Below are 24,686 nucleotides of genomic sequence, written 5' to 3'. Positions count from 1 at the left end.
AGAGCAAGGGGAGAAAGTTGGGACAACTGTAATACAACAACAATTATATATATATATACATCCATACATATATATGTATATATATATGATTTATGTTAACATGAATAAAGGAGTGTGTCTGATTCCAAAGCCTATGCTTTCCCTAGGACTCCAAGAATATCCAAATGTGTACATTACTTGAATATCAGCTGTGATGACTATTTTAACTTGTTTTCAGAAGGATGAAGATTTAGTTATTAAGAAGTTACTTTAAAAGGTGGTGAAAGTAATTGTACATTTGAAAGAGAGTGGTTCGAAATTTCATGGATTTGGGAGCGCCCTGGAGTGCATTTGGCCTGAGCTGCAAACATAGTAAATGCCGGGGCTCCATGCTGAAGACACTGGACAGTCCCCACTGTTTTCATTTTCAGCATCCGCGTCAGGACTAGCTGGCTGTCGTTCTGACTGTGTCTCTAATTACCATGATCTCACTTGTGATAATCAAAATGGTTTTGTTTGGTTGGTTTTTTACCAGTTAATAGTGCTGCTTCCCAGGGAGGGAGTAATTTGCATATAACTTCAGTGATAATTAGTAACAACAAAAAATATCTTGGAATGATGGTAGAGGTCAGAGCTGATAGTTTCTGTTGGATCTGAAAGGCTAGAATAATTGATGCCATATTGGCCGGTTGCATGAGAATGACACGGACAGTAATTTTAGTTGCCATAATTCTGAGTATTGTGCCTAGAAACTATTTGTTCTGTTCATGTCATCTCCACAAAAATGCTGTAAGAACTAGAGATGAACCTCAGGTGAAATCCCTACGTAGGTATATTTTAACCTCATGAAAATCCAAAGTATTTTATTGTTTAAACTTGTATAGCATCTCTACTTCCAAAGATGTCCCAAGAGCCTTATCTAAACTCTTACTAATTCTCACAGTATTTCTATAAAGTTGAGGTAAATACTTACAAAAATATTTGGTAGAACAGGGAACAGTATATGATATTAACGAGAAATAAGCAGATTAATTTCGTTACACTTTGTGAAAGTTAAGAATGTCAGTCAAATACTTTGTAAAGCTTTAGCCGTCGTCTGCTTTGTCTCTGTGGCTGAGGGCCAGGAGCTGCACTGGAAGTAATGAACTGGTGAGCAAGGCAGCCCCCGAGACAGGTACACGGAGCCTGAGCAGGACTACTTGTCCACTTGGGAAAATAAAATGAAATCTCTGTTTTAAATAGTAGCAACTGTAAGGTTGTCAGTGGAAGACTCCTACGTGAACTGATTACACTTGATTAAAAAATAACAAGCTGTGACAAATAGAAAAAGGCAAGATTTCAGTAATTTACTAAAGAATGTCTCTACTCAAAGCTTTGCGGCAGAAAAAAATGACTTGTTTGGGTCACAATTGCAGAGTTGAAATAACAGCCCATGAATACCTGGAGAAATGACTATGTACCCAAGGTGAATGCTAAAGCCTTCCCTCTTGAATAAGCCTTTTAATCAAGGCATTCTCTAGGCTCTGAAAAAGTCTTCAGTGGTCCCACCTAAAGATTAATGGGAAAAGCCGAAACAGAGTTGGCCTATTTGCAGAAACAATTTTAAAGATTTACTGATGGTTGACAAACACCATTTAAGCTTTCAAAGCCAGCCATATGCTTTTGAACAGGATTTAAAGGAAATCCTCCCACTAAAGAAGACAACTTGGAGGGGTCTCTGTGGTAGCCTCTGGTGTTTCGGTATGTGGACGTGTCGTTGGGTTTTCTTTCTTTCCCTGCCCCGCCCCCACCATATCTTTGTTGAATTTCTAAAAGACGTGGCTCAGAAAAAGACCATAAGCCTTCCTCTAATAGGTTTCTGTGTTCAGAAGGTGGCTGTATACTTTTGCTTGTCAGTGAGAATTAAACCAGCTCTTGGCAGACAATTGTACATATAGAGTATCTTTCTCAATTACCTTTCTGCTAACGTAGGGGCTGTAAATGCCCTCTAATTCTGAAAGCACAACATTGTTCAAATATACAATTAATGCTTTTTGAAGGTGTTTGGGTTTTTACTTTTATGTTAGTATATGGATTATTTTAGACTTCTAGAAATCGCAGCCACAGATACATTATACATCAGATTTTAATGAATATGGACATCCATTTTTCCGTGCATGTTGCCGTTGGTTTTCGGCCCAGGTAAACTTCATTCAGCCCAAAGAGTAACACATTTCCAAAGAGATTACATTCAAAACACTTCTTCACAGGGTAAAAATCCGAATGCAATTTTAAAATATTATCCAGTAGCAATAGGGGTTAAAATTGGCCCCACTTTATACTTCGTCATCCTTCTACTCTGTCAGTGAAATCTTGGAGTGGTTGCATAAACAGGAGGACTCCTGCTATCTTCTTGGTCCCCAGAGAGCTACAAGAGTCACCTTGTGCTGGGTGTGGCCCCTCAGACCCTAGCTCCCCTGTTGCTGTCCTGGGCACCTGGGGGTGGGGGGGAGGGGGGGTGCAGTGCCGGGGCGGGGGGCCTTCAGAAGCAGCATGCTCTGGCCTTGTCTGCCCATTTCCCCGGATCCCTGACAGTGATCTGACGGAAAGTGACACTAACACAATGCAGCCGAGAGGGGCAGGAGATGGGGGTGAGGTCAAAGCAGAGAAACTGAGAAAATCCAGTGAAGTGGAAGCTGAGAGGATAAACACATGAAGGCTTAGAGCTAGTTTCTCTGCTCACTTCAGTCCGCCGGACGCCTCCCCCATCCCAGGAAGAAATGCTGCCACTTAACTGCCTTGGTAACAGTGAAGGGCCAGGAAGGAAGGGTCTGGACACGTGAGCCTCAAATCCCTCTCCGCAGCAGCTGGAAAGCCTAACTGTCTCTTTCCTGCTTTTTCATGTAAGAGTGAGAACCTACTGAAAATGCACCCATAGCCAGAGTGGCATTGCCCGGCACACACACCTATGAAGACAGCCCCCTTCTGGCTCCCGCTTTCTCACCCAGGTTATTGGAATGGCCCCCTCAGCTGACTGTCTTCCAGCTCATTCTCCAGGTTGTCACCAGGGCGATCTTTTTAGAAATTTCCTTCTAATACCATGCATGTTTCTGCTAAAAAACCTTCAGTGACTCTTAGGGTGCCTGTAACACCAGCAGCAGCTGAGTATTGGTCACAGAATCTAAAACACCTTATCACATGGTGGCAAAGTTACTCCCTTTGCAATTCTCCTTCAGCCCTTCTGGCTTCAGCAATGAGAAAATCTCATTGAGGGTGACTTTGTCTTCAACACCTCTCTCATGCCCACTCAACTCCCTTCTTATCAAAGGGCAAACAGGCTTCAGGCTCAGTCTGACCCGGCAGCTTTAATTAGGAATCTGAGTAGAATTTAAGAACATCTTTCTATTTACGACAGATGCTAAACTGGTTTTCTACTTATAGGTAGTGATAGAAATATTCCATTTTTATTGAACTTACCTAGGTAATTTGAGTTAACTGATACATATATCTACATAGGTAAAGGTACTCTACATACATACATATATGTACACATGTATATATATATATGCAGATACATAAAAGAATATAAAGTAATAGTTCAGTTACTGTCCTTATATGGCAAAATAAGGAGTGAGTAGTTTGGGAAACATGGAGCTTTGAAATAAAATCTAAACCCTTTCCATGGCCTATAAAACCCATTACAACCTTTCCTCCACTCCCACCTCCAGGCAGGCCCAGCTCCCTCCCCTACTCCATGTGCGCCTTGCACAGCCATGCGGAGTTCACGGCTATGGGCCCCTTGGAGAGCATGTGCTGTCCCTGTTACCTAGACTATCTCCCTCAGTCTTCTCATCTAGATCATTCTTACTCATCTCTCAAGTGTCAGCACTAGGCCACCCGTCAAGGAAGTCCTTCTGTCGCATTACTTTACCCACCCTTCCCATTCTCCCATTGGCAGTTTTAAGGTCCCTCACTGAGGTCTCACAGCACATCTTGATTACATCTTTATTAGAGTGTTTATCACTTCTCTACCTCTTAAATTGTTTATCTCTCTCCCTAGTCTGTAAACACTAGGAGGACAGGAATTTTATTTAGGTCTCTGACACACCTGTCTGGAATACAGTATTTGTTCAATAAATGTTTGGTGAATTATCACATTTTTTTAACTGGGAAAGCAAACAACCAGGAAAGCTAATAACCAAGACCTTAGAATAGCACAGTAAATGATATATGAATATACAGTCCACATTGACTGATGAGACTGAGGGCTCCACCAAAATATGAAGATAACCCGAATGTCCATTTGGAGAAATGCAACATGCTGTACCCACACAATGGGCCATTGTTTGTCAATAAAAAGGAACGCAGCACTGATGTATAATCCAGTACAGGTAAGCCTTCTGTATGAAACGTCCACGGGAGGCAAACCCACAGAGGCAGAAGTAGACTAGTGGTTGCTTAGGGTTGAGGGGGTGGGAGGAGACTGGTTAGTGACGGCTAATGGGCACAGAGTTTCTTTTCCAGGTGATGAAAATGCCCTAAAATTAGATTTTGGTGATAGTTGCTTACCTCTATGAGTGTACAAAAAACCATTGAATTGTACACTTTAAATGGGTGAACTGTATGGCATGTGAATTTTATATCAATAGCTGTTGTTTTTCCTTTTTTAAAGAATGAGGTGCCCTGGCCAGGTGGCTCAGTTGGTTGGAGTTTTTTCCAAAAGGTTGCGGGTTCAATCCCCAGTCAGGGTACATACCTAGGTTGCAGATTCGATCCCCGGACAGGGCATGTAAGGGAGGCAAGTGATGTATTTCTCACATCAATGTTTCTCTCTCACTCCCTTCCTCTCTAAAATCAATACATTTATCCTTGGGTGAGGATTAAAACAAAAAGAACAAGTGCTCTAAGTCATATAACCTGACTTTCAGTCTTCCGCCATTTATCAGCTAGTGATCATGGGCAAGGTATTTAGTTTCTCTGTGATTCAGTTTCTTTTTTGTAAACAGAGGTAATAATAGTGCCCATCACACAAGTTCATTGTGAAGATTCAGTATGCCTACCACAGTGCCTGTGAAGTAGTAGCACTCCAGAAATATTAGCTGTTATTATTGCTAAAAGATTACATAGTATGTTCTGAATCATGAGGAAAAATATTACATATTTTAATGTGACTATAATATTACTTGTCTTAGTTATTTCACAAATGGTGACATGCCTATACCATGGATGATAGTTTTGGCTAATAAGCCATCCTGCATATATTAGGGGAAACTCATAATAAAATGCATGGATAGCCACACATTATGTTGCAATTTAATTCTCAGAATAACCCTGTAACTATTAGAATCCCCATTTTAGAGACAGAAAAGTGGATACACGGAGTGGGTAACTTGCCTGATCAGTGGCAGAATGGAAGGCTTCGGACGCACCCCCCACCCCTCGCCCCGGCAGTGCCCTCCCTGGCCGGTGCGCCAGGCCCTCCTCTGTGCAAGTGTGTCCACGTAAGACCTGCCTGGTGGAGCTGACGGGCTCCATGGTGCTTTCCTATTTAAACACACCTCCCACATCAAACCGTCACAACAAGCCCTCCTGTCTTGTCTGAGACTTTACAATAAGAATATCCTTTTGAAATGGAAAACAGGCAGAGCCTTTGTCTCAAGAATGCTGTTAAATAAACATAACCTAAGAAAGGATAGGCCTGGGGGGTCTGTACCACCAGGGTATGATCCTTGTCTCTCAACACCAGCATTACAATACTATTAAGAATACTGGCTAAACGAGTGCTTATAACATCTGACTTCAATCATTGTAGTCAGTAGCAAAAAATGTGTTGCACATGGCATATGCATACCACAGCACGAGCTGATTGTATGAGGCACATCCTATGATCAAAAAGGACAATGCAAAGCTAATCCTGCATGGGTAGCATAATTCACAGGGAACATCTGGGCACAAACATCACGGTTTCAGGTTAAATTTCCTCTCCTAGAGTATTCGATAAATCCATAGGTTGGAGCTTTAGCTCACATATGTTATATTATAATAATTCATATATGAGCATAATCCTATTTGAATATTTAATTTTCACTAAATCTCTGCCTTCAAAGAGATCACAATCTTGTCTGAAGGATTTTAATAGTCCATATTGGATTTTACATTCCTGGTACTTTTCATGGGTCTGGAACACAGAAGCTTCCCAATACATGTTGGTTGAGTCAGTAAGTGAGTGAATGAGTGTGTGAATTGTGATTTGAGGGAAAATCATATAACGTGGTTATAAATTAACACTTATTCAACATTTTTTAAAAAGGTCATTATTAATTCATTGAATGATGAATGAATGAACTTTAAATGAATCAATGTGATAATCTGAATTTTCAGAAAGAGACTGAGAAATGAATAAGGTTTTTTAATAATTTATTAATTTCCATTAATTGCCCTATCCATTTAATTCATTTTAAAGTGTTTTTAAGATTTGGTTTAAAAAGAAGGGTAAATTTGGGATGATAACTTAAGTCATTCTTAATTTTCAGAATACGATTATTCAATTGAACAGATTCCTGGTGTTATTATCTGACACAAATGAAATTATAAAACAGTTACATGGAGACCTTCAGACCCTGAAGCGGCGCCCTTTGTGCTCCTCTGCCCCCGTTAAGGAGTCGGAGGCACACCCGGCAGATGAATAATGCCTCGCTGTCGCTGGAGTCAGTCTTCCAGCAGCCTCAGCTTCTCAAAGCCGAGCCAAGGCATGTAACAGGACCCCAGTGCCAGATACTACCGTACAAATCCCGTACACTAAATCCTTTAAAGAGGAGCCTTTGACTCTCTTCCACATCCTATCTGTTTTCTTGATAAGCTTGATTATTTATCTTCTGAATGCACATTGAGTATACATTGTGCATAAAAGCTACATATAAAAGCTTTTATACATAAAAGCTACACATGAAGAAGTCTTTCACTTTTCATTGATAACTGCCTCGTTTGTGAACTAATAACCTAATCGTGGTGAAGGAGAAAGAATTCCCAAACTAAACCCCCAAAATAGAACAAATCTACCTGCCTTCCTGTGGCGTGCAGACAAGGAGTCACACCGATGCCATTCGGTAGTTTCAGGAGATGTTCCCACAGGTACTGGGGTTGTTACCATGGTGTTTTTATGTGGGTTCGGGGATTGACTGAGGGGGTGGGGGTCGGGTGGTGGGAAGGGACCAAGGGTGGAAAAACCTGGACATCTGTAATAGCAGAACAGTAAAATATGTAAATTTTTAAAATCATTGACACTTCAGAAAAATAAAAGATGTTCCAATGCAGGTACTGGTGTTTTTATAATGGCAGCCATGAATAACCAAAAAAAAAAAATAAATTAAATTATTTTTAAAAGGCATTAAAATAGAGAATAAAATTTTTTTTAATTTCGGTATGAAATTTTAACATTGAAAAAATTGAGGCATTTTAAAGATAAGATTGAATTCAGATGGGAAAGCTATTCTAAAATAGATCCAGTAAGTGGGGAGAAATTGTTTGTGTATTTATGATATGTAAATGAGTAGTTTACTTCCAAAAACCTTTGAGACACAAGATTAGCAAAAAATATTACAAGGCAACGTGTGTTCCTAGACTCTAGATTATATCCTTGTTTACATTCAGTTTTCACACAACAATATGTGGAAAAATCAATTTACTTTAACCTTGTGAGGTTTATTTTACATTGTTTATAGTTAAAAACTATAAACAATGTGGCAAGTGCCCATCCACAAGAATGAGGCTGATAAAAAGTGAATTATATAATGGTTGAACTTGGAGGAGGAAGAAAAATACATCATAGCATAGAGTTACTTTAAAGCTCTAATGTTGGCCAAGGGAGATTAAATTGCCTTTGGGGTGTGCAGATGCAGAAGATTCCGTTGGTGTGCTTTTCAAAGCAAAGACAGATGATATTAGGAAATAAGGCATGAGGGCATCTGCTTTAATCTGTCCACATTATTGTTTTGATCTATGACTAATTGGAATTGCAAGAGGGTTCAAGAAGATTCTTACAGCCAGTCTGAGGCGAGCAGACGTGTAAGCCTCCTAAAAATGCATCTAGGAAGATTGCTTGACCACAAAGGAAGGAACATGTGAAGAATTGTTCTAATTTAAGCCTACCGGTGGGATGTGCACAAAACTGACAAAAAATAATCCAAAATGGAAAAAAAATCCAAAGCTTGCTACCAAGAAAGAAAGAAAATGAACTGAAATATACTACACAATCACCAAAAATAATGCATCTCTCCCTTTTTATGTCTTTAAATAAAAGAAAAAGAACTAACACCCAAGAGTGTTACTAAATCCAAAGATGATGTCATATCTCTGCTAAAAATCCTACAGTGGCTCTCAGAGCCTCCAGGATAGTCTGAGCTTTTCAACATGACATAAGAGGCCAGCTTGGTCTGGTTCTGGCCCCTGATGCTCTTCCGGCCTTGTGTTGGGTCGTGTTGCAACACAAGCAATTCCCATTCAACTATGCCAACCTACGTGTGGTTTCTGGAGAACAGCCTGCTCCCTTATGCCCTGGTGCCTTTATGCGTGCTGTTCTCCTACCAGAAATGCTCTTCCCTCTTTCATCCCTCCCTTTACCTTAGCCAACACATTTCTCTAAGGCTCACGTTAAGTGGCAGATGCCTCTTAGAACACTGTGATAGTGGAAACACTGTGATTACCTATTTAATGCAAGTTAAAATGTTCTTTGTAAGTTTGGTGGGGAAAGATTAATTCCCACACAGCTAAGACCTGAGAGGGATTTTTATGGGAAGATTGGTCTTATATTAGATCTTACAGGACTAAGAAACTTTTATCATTTTTAATCTTACTTAGAAAATGAAGACTTTTATTCTGTATGTCTCATTTCTTTCTTAGTCATTTTAGTACCCCCTTGGGACATTGAGAGTTAGGTTAGACACTAATAGGATAGAAAAATCACCCACATGTCTATGATTGAAACACAGGGTCGCACTACTTAGGAAAGTTGTTCTCTTTGAGCACCAGGTCAGATGGGACTCGCACAGTAGTGAGGGAATAACAGGATGCTGTCACCAGCCAGATCAGTAGGCGGAGACCAGTTCCCCAAACTCACCAGTTGGAACTCGCAACCATTCCCTCGGAACACTCACCTCACCTCACTATACTTCTTCTGACACCACTGAAATCTCATCTCCCTCGAGACACCCTCCCCAACGAAGGGAAAACATGTTGACATCTTTCCGGACATACGGTATCTAAAGACATGCTCTTTGGAAGCATACAGACTTACAGTGGATCACTGGGTAAATTACTTTCCTTGCGCCCGAGCTGTCTCTGCTCTGGGTTTCAAGCATGACTGAGGAAGGGTTTATTTACATGGAGGACCCAGAACCCTCCTAAGAAGTATCTAGACTGCCCAACTGCAAAACTGGGGCTAAGGGCAGTGGCGTTGCTAATGGGGGTGGCATTGGTGATGGTGGTACCCATAGAGCACTGAACACTTTTTAGTTTCGGGTGGAAAATGCTTGGGTCGAGCATCGGAGCACCATTGACTGATCACTGATAGCATCTTAGCACATCACCACAAGTCAAGGCAACAGCGAGAAGAGGTCAGCGCCAGATACCATACCATGGTCAAAAGAACTAGTTCTCAGTGTACAGATGAGTCAGCCCAGCCAAGGCTAGAACTTCCAGAACAACGTGTGAAGGATATTGGAGATTAAAGTTCCTCAGTGTGACTAGGAACAATGAATGCCATGCAAACAAATCATGGCTACTTTGAATCAGGTTGGTATGGACTGGAAAAATAAAGCATCTACCTAAAACAAGTAGACATGTGAATGATTGGTATCGTAGTTTTAGCTTTAAAAAAATATCAGAAACACTTAGCAGATTAAACATGTGTTTATCTCAAGTGGCAGAAAAACATTTTCAGTAGCAGAGACCTACAAAGACAAAGAGAACAGGAGAGACAATTATAGTAGACAGGATGTGTTAACAAATTTGTGAAATGACTTAGCAGGGAAAAAAATATGACAAAGATTAAATTTTTTAAAAATGACTCAGTAGAGAAATGGCATGGGGTAAGTCAAGAAGCAAGCCAATTCCAATGCAAAACCCCAGAAAGTGGTACTTTTGAAAGTCAAAGTATGTTCAAAATGGGGAGAGTCACTGAAAGTCTTAATAATAAGCAGTTAAACATCTTCCTCAGCTCACAAAGCCAGGCAGCTGCCTCCTCACCACCCAAACTCCCGCCACAACAATTCACACTGGTAGGAGACCAGAAAGTTACCGTCTAAAGAAAGTGGCCCCTGAGAGATCCTGGACCAGCGATTTGCAACCAGGGCGCTGCGAGAATGCTTAAGACACACACTACCTGACTATTTAGTCAGGGGCACTGACCCCTTTTCCTTCGATTGTCAAGTGAAAAACAACAACCATCAACCAACAGTAGCCATCCAATGTGAATGAATCAAAATTTAACCTACTGTTTTGTCAGATGGTCAAAAAATACATATTTGGTGAGCCGCAGGATTTTAGTAGTTAGCGTGTGTGCGCCATGAGGTGGGAAAGGTTGAGAATCTCTGCCGCGGACTCAGAGGTGCAAATGGCTGCTTCGGGGGAGTCGGAGTCAGACGTGGGAGGTGGGGCATGGGACTTTGCTTTGTTTTGTTTTGTTTCTTTAAATATGGAATGCTTCGTGAATTTGCATGCCATCCTTATGCAGGGCCCAGGCTAATGTCCTCACGTCATTCCAATGTTAGTCTGTGTGCTGCCAAAGCAAGAACTTGTTCTTGTGTTTGGTTTTCATTATAAAGCCTGTGGTCCTTTAAACTTTATCTAACAATAAAATATTACATTATACATACGTATATAAGTACAAATGTAAATACATGTGTATATACATATATGATAACTTTGACTTAAAATTTTAATTTAAAAAGTAAAATAAAAGCATAAAAAGTGTCTAGTCATGAAAATACATTTAAAACTACACACTATTGTATTAGTGGGTAAATCCTTATCACTAAATAATTCAACTAGCTTTCCTGAGAATTTTTTTTATAAAAAATGGCCTCTTTTCATGACAACAAACTGCCAAGAATGTAGTCGGTAGGACTGCCACACACAGCCGCCCAAGCTGCGAAAGCCCCGACTCCGGGGCAGCCGGCACTGCAGTGTGACCCCCAAAGAAAGTTTCCATGGGGGTGAGAGCTCCATTTCTTACCGTTTAATTTGTAGTAAGATTTGTGAACTCACTTCCCCATGGCTGGCACGACTCCTTGCCTTTGTTACTCTTTCCACTTCATCATCAGTAAGTGCTTGTTGAGTTCCCACACATGACTCAGTTCCTTAGACAAGACTCCTTGTAAACATACAAGCATGGGCTTTCCCTCTTGGACTCTTCCCCATTGTTTTTCTCTTTCATCCTTTCTCAGTTAATAATTACACATTTGATATACCTTATACGGACTGCCATTCTAAATGTCTGATGCTATATGTAGTCAGACTTGGTTTAAAAGACTCTAAATGTTATACTTTTTTGTATTACCTTAAGCTTTGTAACTCATTAACCAATAACAATGAATGATTACTCCTCTGGTTGTTTTTAAACGTTCGTCGGTGACTTACTAGCTCTTGAGGCATTCATAATCGCATAAATGAGGGTTTCCTAGCAGATGTGAAGGAAATGCAGACAATTGCCTTTATGACAGCAATAATTCGGAAGACAAATAGATAAACCATGTTATTGGCACTAAAATTACATTTTTCTCAAATCAATTCAGCATTTGTTCTTTTCACTGTTGAATGTCTGAGTTTTTAAAATCTCTCTTTTAATTGTTGACTCTGCTCCCTCTACTGGAATCTTGGTTAAATTGAATGGAAAAACAGTTTATCTGAAATGGAATAGTGTCTCTCTAGAGCTGATCTATCAGCCTCAGACTAAAATGAAGACAATAAGCTGGAAAATAGTTTCCATAGCATAACTGAAAAGCACACTGCAACGTGGAGAAACTTTGTGTCTCTCATCTTTGCTTTAAAGAAAAGGATGTTTAAATCAAACTCTTGGGTAACTGAATTCAACTCAGGGTCCATCTTGTAGCATTTTGTTCTTTTGGATAATTACATTTCTGTTTTTACTACTTTGTTTTGAGTTTAAAATGCTTAAAAGCATTGCAAAAATAATAAGTACACGGTAGGCACTTCAAAGGATCTCAGAATATGCTCTATAAATATTGCATCCACATTCCCCATACCGCTGACTTAAGAACAGTAAAGATTCTCCCATTTAATGGAAGTAAAAAGTTGGTTTAGGGAGGAGTTTACTTATCTATGGAGGCCCACATACTCTTCAATAGCAAAATAGAAATAGAGTCCATGCCCTTCTACTTAATTTTGAAATACAGTCATGTTTCTACATCTCCCATATTCAACTAGAAACTAACTCTAAAATTAGTCATTGAGGTTTATTGCATTCCTTTGTATTTTTTTCTACCCATTAGTATCTATTTGATAAATTAGCATTTAAAGTAGTAATTTTTAAAGGTACATTTTAGCCAACTGCTTAAAGAAGACACAGTATTCTTTAATCTGCTTTCTATACTATCCTCTGAGACCCACAAAAATATACTTAGTAAAAATAATCCTCCTAGAGATAAGAAAGGAAGGGAATAATGTCAGAGGATGCAGCGATCATTCAGCTGGGCAGTCACGTAACATAAGAATGTACCCATCGGCAACCCTGTGCCAGGTGCCGAGCTGAAAGCTGGTGATTTCGCACCCCGGCCCTCACAGCATTCAAGAAAAATGCAGATGTGACCACAAACTGTTTTAAGTGACATGAGTGGTGGTGGCAAGTTGTGGGGTGTGGAGGGAGAAGGCGACAGGAGGAGGCAGAAAGAAGAGAAGGAAAGGTGGGAAAAGAACTAGTCTGGATTGGAAGTTCAAGAGGACTTATCTGACACAGTGATATTTAGGAATAAAGAGGAACCCTGGCTGGGTTGCTCAGTTGGTGGAAGCACCGTCCCCTGCACCAAAAGGTTGCAGGTTCGATGCTGGTCAGGACACATACCTAGGTAGTGGGTTTGGTCCCCCCGTCAGGCACCTACCTAGGCAACCTATTGATGTTTTGCTCTGTCACCGATGTTTCTCTCTCTCTCTCTCTTCCTTTCTCTCTAAAATCAACAAACATATCCTTGGGTAAGAATTTTATTTTAAAAAGGGTAACGAGGAGCCTTTTGGAAGGGAGGGTGAGGTACAGTTGAGCACTGTGGGCGCAGGTAAATGGCACAGAAAAGGTCTGAGGAGGGAAAGCACTTGGGGTACACGAGGAACTGCCGGGCGGCAGGTATCACCGGTGAGCCAGGGGACAGTGAGTCTGGGCAAGGATGCAGGGCTAGGCGGGAGCCAGATCAGTCAGGGCCTGTCAGCCACGCTAAGGCATTTGGATTTAATCTAGGAGCGAACAGGAATCCATTGGTGGATTTCAGACAGTGCTTGGGAATTATCTAATTCTGTTTTGAAAAGCTACGTTTGGCTGCCATGTGGTGCGTCGATGGAGGGGCCAGGAGTGGAAGCAGGAAGTGGGAGAACACTGAGGAATGAGCAGCAAGTGGGATCTAGGCAGGCAGATGTGACTAGGAGCAGATGATGACTGCTTCCTCTGGACGAGGCCGGGTGCCAGGCGCTTGACGTGCAGTTTCCCGAGTCCGCACAGCTCTAGCAAAGCCTGGGAGCAGGAAACCGCAGCGCGAGGCTCCTCCAAATCCCTTCCCTTGAACAGAAAGTTCATTGGAAATAAACTTCTTGTGTCAATCTCAAAGGCAAAACCTCAGGACACATTGGGAGAATCAAAGGCAGTTCGGTGTGACTGAAATATAGACTATTTGGAAAGGTTTAGAGAGAGGTAAACCAAACCCAGTGAATTAGGACTGGACCGTGGGAACTTCGGCCAACAACCAGTGAAGCCCTGTCCAGTGTCACACACTGAGCTACCGCCGCGCAGCCCCATTACCTCATTTAATCCTCACCACGGCAGATGAAATAGGCATTACAATACAACCGTAGGAAGTTCAGACCACAAAAGCACAAAAGGGAAAAGTTCTAACAGCAACATAGTAACAGAACCGTCATTTGAGACCCTGGCCCCTTTTCCAAATCTACAACCTGTTTTCCTTTGCTCTCTCTACAACTAGATAACATCTAGGCTCCATTCTGCAGATGCTGGGCAACCAGCAAAGGCCTTTTGAACCCGTGGGATAGGAGGAGGATGGATCAGTCACCCTTTTACATAATAACCCAGTGCCTTTACATGTGCTTTAGGATATTAGATGGAATGTGGATGGGAAAGGTTTCAACCCGTTGGCATGAAAGGGTCCCATAGTCACACCGTGGTAACTGCAAGATATTTCAGCATCTTGCTTATTGCACAGGGCAGGGAAACCAGTAAGAATTTCTGCTTGAGTGAAATAAAATAGATGTAGTTCCTTTAATGAAAACTTTTGGGAGATTTTCTTTGAAATATTGCCTTGGAGGTCTTTTCTGGGTAATTATCGTGGAGTCATTAAGCGCAGCCACAGGCCCAGAATTATTTAAAAGACCCAATGACCCAGCTCCAGAGGCACTCCCTGGGTTATACAAGCACCATATCACATAGCTTTTTGCTCTGCCTTTTATTTTATATTTTCATTGCCCAATAATAAAGAAATGAAATTATCTGCTAAAAGGTACTTATGGTGTGAAAGAGGAGTGTGGAGTGAAGGCCCTTTCAATTTCCTTTTTTAAAGAAAAAAAAAATCATTGAAAACTTACTTTTCTCTGCCATCACCAAGGTAAAATTAATAGGTTCCTGTGTGTAGTTTGTGGGTGTTAGTTCAATGATTTTCAACCAGGGTCAACCAGGGGCAGTTTGACCTGAGGGGACATTTTTTTGGCAATGTCTGTACACTAGTTTGCTCGGGCTGCCATAACAAAGCGCCACAGACTGGGTGGCTTAACCAATGGCCATTTATCACAGCTCTGGAGGTGAGCCTTCCAAGATCAAGGTGTCAGCACAGTTGGTTTGCCTCCCTCCTACGTTTGTAGAGGGTTGTCTTCTTCCTGTGTCTTCACATGGTCTCCTCTCTGTCCCTGTCTGTGAGCAGATTCCTCTTCTTATAAGAATACCAGTTGTATCAGAAGAGAGCCCGCTCTGATGAACTAATTTTAACTTAATTACCTTTTTAAAGGCCTTGTCTCCAAATACAATCACATTCTGAGTTATTGAGGGTTAGGACTTCAACATACAACGTTTGGGGGAGTGGGAGATACAGTTCACCCATAACTGTCTAGAAAAGCTCTTGGATGTCACAATTGGGTGGGTAGAGGGGCTGCTGGCACCTAGTGGGGGAAGCCATGGATGCTGCTTAACACCCTACAATCCACAAGAGAGCCCCCACAACAAAGAATCACCCAGCCCAAAGTGTCAATAGGTTCAAGGTTGAGAAACCCTGTTCTAGTTCCAAAGCCAGTTGTTTCGTTCTGCTTTAAGCATAAAGAAAAACAGAATATGTTACTCAAGTAGAAGATGATATTGTGAGTCTTAGTTAGGACTCTGGAAATATCCATGTTCAAATATCTCATGCAGAGAGAAAAATGTTTCACTAGGTTTTGAAACAACTTTTTGGAAACATAGTTTAAATTATGTTCTGAAATTTCTGGTTTGGTAAGAAAAATTGGGAAGAATTTGTGGGTATGAAAGTGCTTTGTATAGTGTAAAGTTCTAGACAAAAAAAAATTAAACAAAAAAGGGAAGCATGATATAAAATACTAGTTCTTTTATCTTTTAGGGAAAAAAATAAGAAAACTTGAGATAGACTGGGAAAAGGGAGAGGATGAAGGTAGTAGAGAGGACCATTAAGAACTCATTGCAATTGCTCAATCTCCCCCCTGAGATAAGTGGGAAGCCCTGGGTGTCAACTGGAATTCTGGAATCTGGAGCTAGGGGAGAGATGGACCAGAGTCTGTAGACCATGGAGCTAAGCAGGACCAAGATGATGTCCAGAAGCTAAAGGAAGTAGCCTCTAGGGAACTGTCCAAGACGAAAGAGCAGCCAGAGATGCCACAAATGAGTGAACAGGTTCAGAGAGGTGGAGAGATGTGCTCCGAGGTTCCTCCTTACACGCATGGTCCTTAGGAGTAAAAAGATCAAGCACATTTAAGACCTAAATTTAAGCTACAGAAGCAAAATCTGGAAATTAAGGCATGGAGTCCAGGATACAGTGTAGCTGCAAAGGGGCCAATCCCATTAACTTTGGAGTCAGACCGACCTTTGTCAGACCCTGACTTTGCCCTTTACTGCTAGTGTCAGCCTGGGGAAATCTAAGTTTTGTGTGCCTCTGTTTCTTCATCTGTAAAATGGGTTATCTAAAGATTCATTTAATTGTGTTGGTGTGTGTGTGTGTGTGTGTCATATAAATGTTAGTTACTATTACTCCAGAAACATTGCAGGGATATAATCGATAGGACTAATGACCATTTACAGGAGAGTGGAGATGAATGATAGGATAATGTAAAGAAAAATAAATAAACAAACCATTGGTGTCTAGCTTGGTTGCTTGAACGAATGGTAATGCATTAAACAAGATGAAGAGACACAAAGGGAAAAGCTGGTGTGGGGGGAAGAGAAAATAATGAGTTCAGTTTGAAATGTATTGCATTTTATGTGGCTGGTTGGTTAACCACATGAAGAAATTAAAAAAGGAAGCTGATGGAAATGCAGGTCTGTAGCACAGGAGTAAGTTCAAGGCTAGAAATTGTTCATAGAACATAGGGAAAGGCAGAAGAGATAGAACTTTATGTTATTCCTTAGATACTTAAACTTTTCTGATGATTTTTTGGTGATTGGGTAGTCCTCTAGAATGCATCAGGTGCTATACTATCTTGTGGGAGAAAAATTGGTTCCAAATTGGTTGAAAGCTTTTGAAATATCTATAGCTGTTACACTAAATGATCAAAGACTTATTATTCATTGTTACTGATTGCAGTTCTTACATCTGCATTCCCACATCATTACCCGCCTTGTTGAGTCTGCCTCCCACTGGTAACTTGTTGCTATGAATTTCAAAACAAAACAAAACTAAAATACTCACCAAGATTGCCCAAATAAAGGGAACTTTTCCTCTGAGAAAAGTGCATAAACATTCATGACTAACTTTGTGGGCTTTTGATTCCGACTCTTCAAAAAGGGTTTGATTTGCTGTAGTTATTTTTTGTTGGTTTTGTTTTGTTGTCTGCTTATTTATCTATTTTGGATGTGTTGTAAGCACGTGAGATTTTTAGATAAGTGGTCTCCCCACAAACAACCACCTTATTTCTCCTTTTGCTATTGATATAATGTAAATAAGGCAGATGAATGCCCAGTCACGGTAACTATTTCTATCTATGAGACCAGAATGATAATGTAGTTTTTTTCAAATGAGCTTTGCTTTGAGTCTCTGCCTTTACGAAGCTTCCATTAAAACATTATTAACGAAGCAAAGGGACCGATAGAACATAAGCCAGGTGTCTCTAAACATTTTTAAAATTATTCTGGCATTTAAAAAATATTTTCAAAGTAACCATAAGCATCAATTAGCTAACATTTCTCTACTCTTGTTATGTCTGTACAAGTAAGAGTTTCAATGTGTAAAACATTAAGAGATCCAATTACAGGGGTGATGATAGCAAAACAGGCAGTGCTTATACTACGCCAAGTACTATTTTAAGTACTTTACATACATTAGCTCGATTATTTCTCACAACGACTCTATCATGCAGACACTATTATTATCATTCCCATTTTATGGATTAGGTAACTGAGGCTCAGAGGGGTTAAGTAACTTGCTGAAGGTTGTTCAGCTCAGAAACAGCAAAGTCAGGACTCAAACTAAGGCTGAATAGCTCCAGAAAACCTGCTCTTAACTATTTATTACATTATCAGCTATTTCAAAGAATACCTTTGAAACCTCAGGAAGAGTAATAATATGAGAATAAGAATGAGAATATTATTAGCTTGTCCTTTACATATCAATGTATAGTTCCACATTTTATAAGTTTTACTTTTAATACGAAGGTCATCAAATAAAACAAAATATTTTCCTTTACACTTTGTAAAAAAGGGTATCCCAGTGGCCAAAAATCATATGAAAAGACACTCAACTGTCTAAGACACAAGGGAAATGCAAATTAAAACCATAATGAGATACCACTCTAAGTTAGCTAAGATGACTAAAGTTTAAAAGGAAAATAGTACCAATCTTGGTTATAACAAATGGAAGCAATCGGATGTCAAACAATTGTAATTTCCTTCCAGTACTGGTGGGAGTACTGTACTCATCAGTCAACCACTTTAGAAAACCATCCGGTGGGATCTAACAGCAAATTTTTACATTTGTGCACCAAGACCCAGCAATTCCACTCCTGCAAACATGCCCAACAGACAAGCACGCGTGCACTACGCTCGACAAAAGCCATATTTAACAACGTCGATGGCAGCACTGTTCATAAGAGCCACAAACTGAAAAGAACCCGAATATTCAACCCAACAGTTGAATGGATAAATGAATTGTGCTATAATAATAAAATGGGGTACTATATTACATTGAGAAGACATGAACTGTTGCTATGTATGGACTACACATGGATAAATCTCATAAACAAAGTGAGGTAGAAAAAAAAAAACTAAGCTCTGCATTACTAGTGAAAAATGCCAATCTGAAAAAGCCACATACTGTATGACTCCCAGTATAGGACATTCTGGAAAAGGCAAAACTATGGAGACAGTAGGAAGTTCAGTGATTGCCAAGAGGGGTGGCAGGAGGAGGGAGGGATGAACAGAGAGGACACAGTGGATTTTTCGGGCAGTGAAAATACTCTGTGTGATGCTATAACAGCGGATACATCTCAGTAGTGGATACGCAATGTACAACACCGACAGTAAACCCTAGTGTAAACTACAGACTTTGGGCGAGGATAACATGTCACTAAGGCCGTAGGTTGTAACAAACGTACCATCAGGTGGGCCCTGTTGATAATGCGGGAGGCTGTGCATGTGTGGGACAGGGAGTGTATGAGAAATCCTTCCAGTGTCCTCTCAGTTTTCCTGTGAACCTAAAACTGGTCTAGAAATAAACTGTTTAAACAAACCCTATGCATTGTTTCACTCCATTTATGGGAAGGTCAAAACCAAGCCAAACCTAACATAAAGTGTTAGAAGTGAGAAGACTGTGCCTTCCAGAGGGAGTAGAGAGTAGAAGGGAACAGGACGGAGCTTCTGAAGTGATGGCATGTACCAGGGCGTGTTCATACTGAAAATTCATTAGGCTGGACAGCTAAGATTCATCTGTTTTCCCATATATGTCATACTCTAGCAAAAAATAATTTTCAAAGGTACATTGTTTTGGAATTAAAAACAATAACATGAGAAAAGTACCTGAAATAACATTATTCATATTATCATAAAATGCTACTCAAGCCTGCACCTTCCCTTTTGAAGTGCACAGCGTATCTTCAGAAACATATTCGAAAAGTGATCAATTAAAAAGTGCGGGAACGTCTCCAGCCTCGATCCATTGTTAGCAAAGGTGTCTGGCAGAAAGCTAAACACTGCTGGATCTCTCAAGACAAGCTTTAAATGCTTGTACTTAGAAGAAATAGGAATTTCACTGTGCTGCTAAACAAGAAAATATTTGTCTTCAACTGTGGCAAAGATTAAAGAACCATTTTTGTTGTTTCATTGATTTGTTTAATAGTCACACTATAAGAAACGGCCTCTTTGTTCACTGACTCATGTGCCGTGTCTCAAGCATGGAAAGTAAGGCTGGATTTTAAGATGGTGGACCAAGTGCCTACGGCAGTCCTCTCTCCACTAGAAATGGTAGAAAAGCTATGTTAGCAAGAGAAGGAGGAGGAAAGAAGGGGAAGGAGGAGGAGGAAGAAGAAGGAGAAGGAGAGAGGGAAGCAGCAGCAGCGTAGAGGTGCTTGAACACACAGGGAGAGCAGGAACCTTCAAGGAATGAGAATCTTTAAGGAATCCCTAGGACAGAAAGCAGAGAGACCCACTGAAAAGAGAAACCACAACTCTAACGGTGACCAGAAATCACTGTGGAAGGTGGGCTCAACACAGAGTGGGGTTTGTTTCCAAAAATGTTTTATACCAGACGGTTATATACCTCACACTGAGGAGCACTGTAGTCAGATGATAAGAAACATATTGTTTTTTAAAAATGGATACGATCATTTGCTCACTCACAGAAAGGAAGCAGTAAAAGAGGGTTCAATTCAACATTCACTAAGTATCTTCTACATGGCAAGGCTTGGCTAGATTTGGAAGTACTAAAATGAAAAAAAAAAAAAAAAAAGCTGGCCATTGGTCGCAAGTACAACCTACTGTGGGAGACAGATTTAAACATTTCATGTCAATGTGATGTTGATAAACGTGTGCAGTGATACCGGATGACAGAGAGCAAACCACGTGCACTAACCTTAAAGGTCAGAGCAGGTTTCCTGGAGGTGGTGACACCTTACCTCTGAGCTTGCAGGATGAATTAGAATCAGTATGCTAGGGTGCTGAAGGGTTGGTGTGCTACACGATGGAGCTTGTATGTAATAATAACAAATGTGGATTTCATTTGGAAAGATTTTAAGGAGGGTGGTGATTTGGCTAATTTTGGATTTTTTTATATATTGTTCTCATTGCCATTCGGAATGTGGCCTGCAGGGATGGCTGGTAGCAGCCAGCCACAGAACTGGGAGGCGATCTCAGGTGACTGGTCGGAGGAGGCGAGGGCCTGCAACAGGGCAGAGTCAGGAGACAGAAAAGGGGATAGGCAGAGATGATGAAGCAAAGGAGGAAGGCTTGATGGTATCCAAGATTTAGGCATTTTTGCCTGGAAGACGGTTGTGGCATTAACTAGAAACTGGCTCTTCAGAAAAACAAACAAGTGTGGAACAGAAAATAATGATTTCCATTTTGGACACGGTGCATTCCTGTGAGATTGCTAAGTGGACACATCCAGAAGGAAATTAGTTATATGATTCTGAAGCTTAGGAGAGAGACTAATGCTAGGAATATGAATTTGGAAGGTTATGGGCCTTTAAGTAATACGTAAGCCCCTGGGAGCCATCACCTCCAAGAATAAAGGGTAGAGATTGAAGAGCACTAGGCCAAGGGCACAGCTCCAGAGCACACGGACGTTTAAGGGGTAGATAAGAGAAAATTCCACAAAGGAGTCCATAAAGTAGAAAGGTTGGGAAAGTATGAAGGGAATCCTGAGAGAATGAGGACTTGGAAACAATAGAGCATAGAGTTTCCAGGAAGAGCACCATCTAATGCAGGAGAAAGGCCCGGTGAGCCAGGCGTTCATTAGATTTGACAGTATGGGGGTCTCTGTTTCTTTGGCAAGAGCAGTTTTATTGGAGTGTAAGGATGGAAGCTTGTGTGTTGTGCTTGGAAAGGGAATGGGAAGTGGAGACTACAACTGTAAACCAGAAACAGCCCCAAAGGGAATGAGAAAGATTGGGTAACAGGTAAAGGAAGACATGGCATTGAAAGACCCTGTTTTCCTTTTTCTTTACTCATGGGAAAGACTTAACTACACTTATACATTGAAATGGAAGAAGAGCTTTGAAAAATGCTGGAAATCAAAGGAATTATTCATGGGGTAGTGTGCTGTAGCATCCTAGAGCAGAAGGGACCCAGGAGCAAGTCTGAGCAGGGAGAAAAGTGTGGGCAGAGTAAGCAGGCCGTAAAACAGAACAAGAATGTGGCCCATTACGTGTTTGTTGGTCCAGAGAATTCCATTTATTTCCATGAAGTAAGAGGGAAGGTAGTGGGAGTGGGAGTGGTTGTTGATTAAGAGGTTTGAGGCAAGCGGTGAAAGCTGGCAGCAGCCCCTGCAGGAGTGAACCGAGCAATAACAAATAACAGGACTGTGCGGCAGTGTTGAGAGCCACAAAGGCCATGAATTTCTGGTCACTAATCTGCACACTTGTGAGTTTTTATTTTCTAGTATCACTCAGTACCCTGGGATAGTAACAGAGAAGAATCAGGGTGTTTTTCCGGAGCTGGGGCTTTGCCAGGAGAGTGAAACAGAAGACGGCCGCTGAGGCCTTGAGGTGTTGGTGACTTAGTGAGGCAGGTGATCAGTGCACCATCTGAGCGAGACTCGGGCTAAAACAAGGCTTTGATATGACAAGTACCAAAGGACTAGAGGTTGAAATAGAGAACGACTAAGCTGGAAAGATAAGAGTTTGTGTCCAAAACACAAGGGTATGTTAAGCTAGATCTTAAATGGGGGGCGGGAAGCGGGGGAGCACAGGAGTCATTTGGAAATAGCGAGACTAATGCATCCTAGATAAAGAGAATCACGGGTGTAAAGACAGAGAGATGCCTAGGGGAACAGCAAGAATTTCGGTGTAACTGGAGCACGCGCTGCACAGAGAAAAGTGGCATCAAATCTAGGTGGAACAAACGTTAGGCCAGACTGTGAAAAGCCTAAGTTTGGGCATTGGTTTCTCTAAGAGGCCTGAAGTTCTCAGGCAGTGGAGTCCCGTGTGGCTACAGCTGAGCAGGGGCTCCTCCATGGGGGCAGAACTCCAGGCCAAGATCTGCTTGCCAAGGCGTTCGCCCCACTCTGTGGCTGCTTCAGTAAGTGATTTTTGTAATTTACACATGCCTCCAGGGGAGGAGCCCTTTTCCAAATCACCCACATTAAGGGGGTGGGGGGAGCAGATGTCTTTCATATTGGCTGACAGTGGCTCGAGTAGAGGGATGACCAGATGGACTTTTCAGGGCCACCTCTCTGAGCACGGTGGAGAAGACGACCTCGAATGAGGAGACTCAGTACACAGTTACAAGTGTGACAAGGACCGAGAGGCCAGATCCAGAAGCAAGCCCTGTCGTAAAATTAACACTCGGTATCTTACAGACATAGGGACAGTGGGATGACTTGTGTTTATTCTCCACTGTGTTCCTAGACCTGCCCACAATTAATGTTCAATTAATATTTGTCAAGTGAAGAAAAATAATAGAGCTGCAAGCAACAAAATCCTTTTCAAGAGAAAGATACCGTCTGCTCGGATGGAGTCCTCTAGTCTTAGGAAACAGTTCCTTCAATCATCTTAAGCCTCCTAAACTTGAGTGAGTCATAGAGCTGGGAGCACTCAGCTGGAATTTTACAGGTGGTCAGTGGTTCTCAGCCTTGGCTGAACATCCAAATTACCTGAGAAAGTTTTAAAAATCTCAGGGCCCGTACTGGACAAACTAACTCGGAAACTCTGGGGGTAGTAACCAGGCATTAATATCTTTTAAAGCTCCTGAGGTGATTCCAATATATAGTCAAAGTCCCCCTTAGAACGGTGCAACCCCTGTTCTACATTACTAGACGTGGTCGTTAACACATAGACAGAAACAGGGCAGAGTAGTTTAACATATTTACACAATGAGTATGGCACATTTGCCATATTTGCACTTGGCACGATGAATCATCCTTTTCTTTCCTGAAATCTTTTTACCTAGTGACCAGTTCTTCAAAATTAATTCCAATATCTTGGCAAAAAAAAAATGAAAAATTTAAAGAAATCCATTCTATTGCCTCGCTGATTTTAGAAAACTAAATCATGGGCAAAATGTGGTGCAAAATAGAGCCATTTTTTAAAATAGTTTGAGAAGTAAATAATGTGCAGGGTTGGAAATGATTTTAAGACCCCCTCATTTGCTGCTAAAATTATATGTGTTCCTGGTGTCTGAAAAAGACCAGATACTATAGAAAAATGAAAGGAAAAGTTTTAAAATAATTTAAGAGTCAGAATGAGGATATTTCTGTACGGAGTAGAAAGGGTGTTCTCATCCCATCATTTTAGACTCGAAGTTAGTTAAATTACTCAAGTAGTTTAAGTCTCGCCCTCCTTGACACAAAGGCAAGGAGAGCGAGAGCAATGCCAACCCGAGGGGTCTGAGGACCCCTCCTGTCCACGGGTGGTTTTTCTGATTCACAACAGATAAGAATTTGAGAGTAAAGGTGTAGAAACTTTTACAGCAATTGAATAATCTCTGTTGAATCACATCAAATATTGAGGCTTCTATTTTGTATATCTTTGTGTTTTTATTTTACTTTTTAATGGGTTTTTATTCTATTTTATAAAAATATAAGCCCACAGCAAATTGGAAACTCTTAAAAATTGTCCTCTCACCATGGACAGTTTGGGAACCCCTGAGCTGGAAGACCATGACGACCCTTGGACATCGGTGCGAAAGGTGCCCACAGAAGGAAAAAATGAATACGGCCAATTAAACTTTACTTTACCCACTTTGAATTTATATGAATTTATATTTTGAAGGCCTGCTTCATTTTACCTTAGACTGTCATTATAAAAAGTTGTTTTCTGCTATTGGCTTATATGCATCGCTGGAAGCTCTTTAGAAGAAAACAGCCTGTGTTCAAAACCAGGCGGTAAGTTTTAGCGGTGCTAGTTCATTTTCTAAGAGGAACCACAATGTCAAGTAACATGCAGAAGTTATTAATTCCTGTTGGGAAAGGGAGGTACTCTCCTTTTTACTAAGAAAATTAAGCCACTCTCTTCTGATTGCAAACAGGTGATCATAGGGTTTCCAACTATTAACGTAGAGCTACCCTTGTTTAAATACGAGGGCTCCTGCAGAGGGTGGCTAAGACTCCCAAGATCACGCAGCTAGTGAATGCAGAGGC

At 41.0% G+C, this 24,686-nt stretch overlaps 2 protein-coding genes and 1 non-coding gene across 4 annotated transcripts in view; 2 read left to right on the top strand and 1 right to left on the bottom strand.

Annotated features, from left to right (window-relative positions):
* Positions 1-24,686, top strand: part of TMEM19 (transmembrane protein 19) — a 316,102-nt gene that overhangs the window by 103,050 nt on the left and 188,366 nt on the right. The window lies entirely within an intron of this gene.
* Positions 1-24,686, top strand: part of LGR5 (leucine rich repeat containing G protein-coupled receptor 5) — a 136,413-nt gene that overhangs the window by 31,971 nt on the left and 79,756 nt on the right. The gene's annotated exons all lie outside the window — the stretch shown is intronic.
* Positions 10,643-10,744, bottom strand: LOC112319191 (U6 spliceosomal RNA). Its single transcript, XR_002976294.1, has one exon. It is a non-coding gene; the product is annotated as a U6 spliceosomal RNA (small nuclear RNA).

The sequence above is a fragment of the Desmodus rotundus genome, chromosome 3 (assembly GCF_022682495.2).
Source record: "Desmodus rotundus isolate HL8 chromosome 3, HLdesRot8A.1, whole genome shotgun sequence".
Lineage (NCBI taxonomy): Eukaryota > Metazoa > Chordata > Mammalia > Chiroptera > Phyllostomidae > Desmodus > Desmodus rotundus.
Note: the sequence above shows the minus strand (reverse complement) of the source record. Positions and strands in the feature narration are given on the sequence as shown.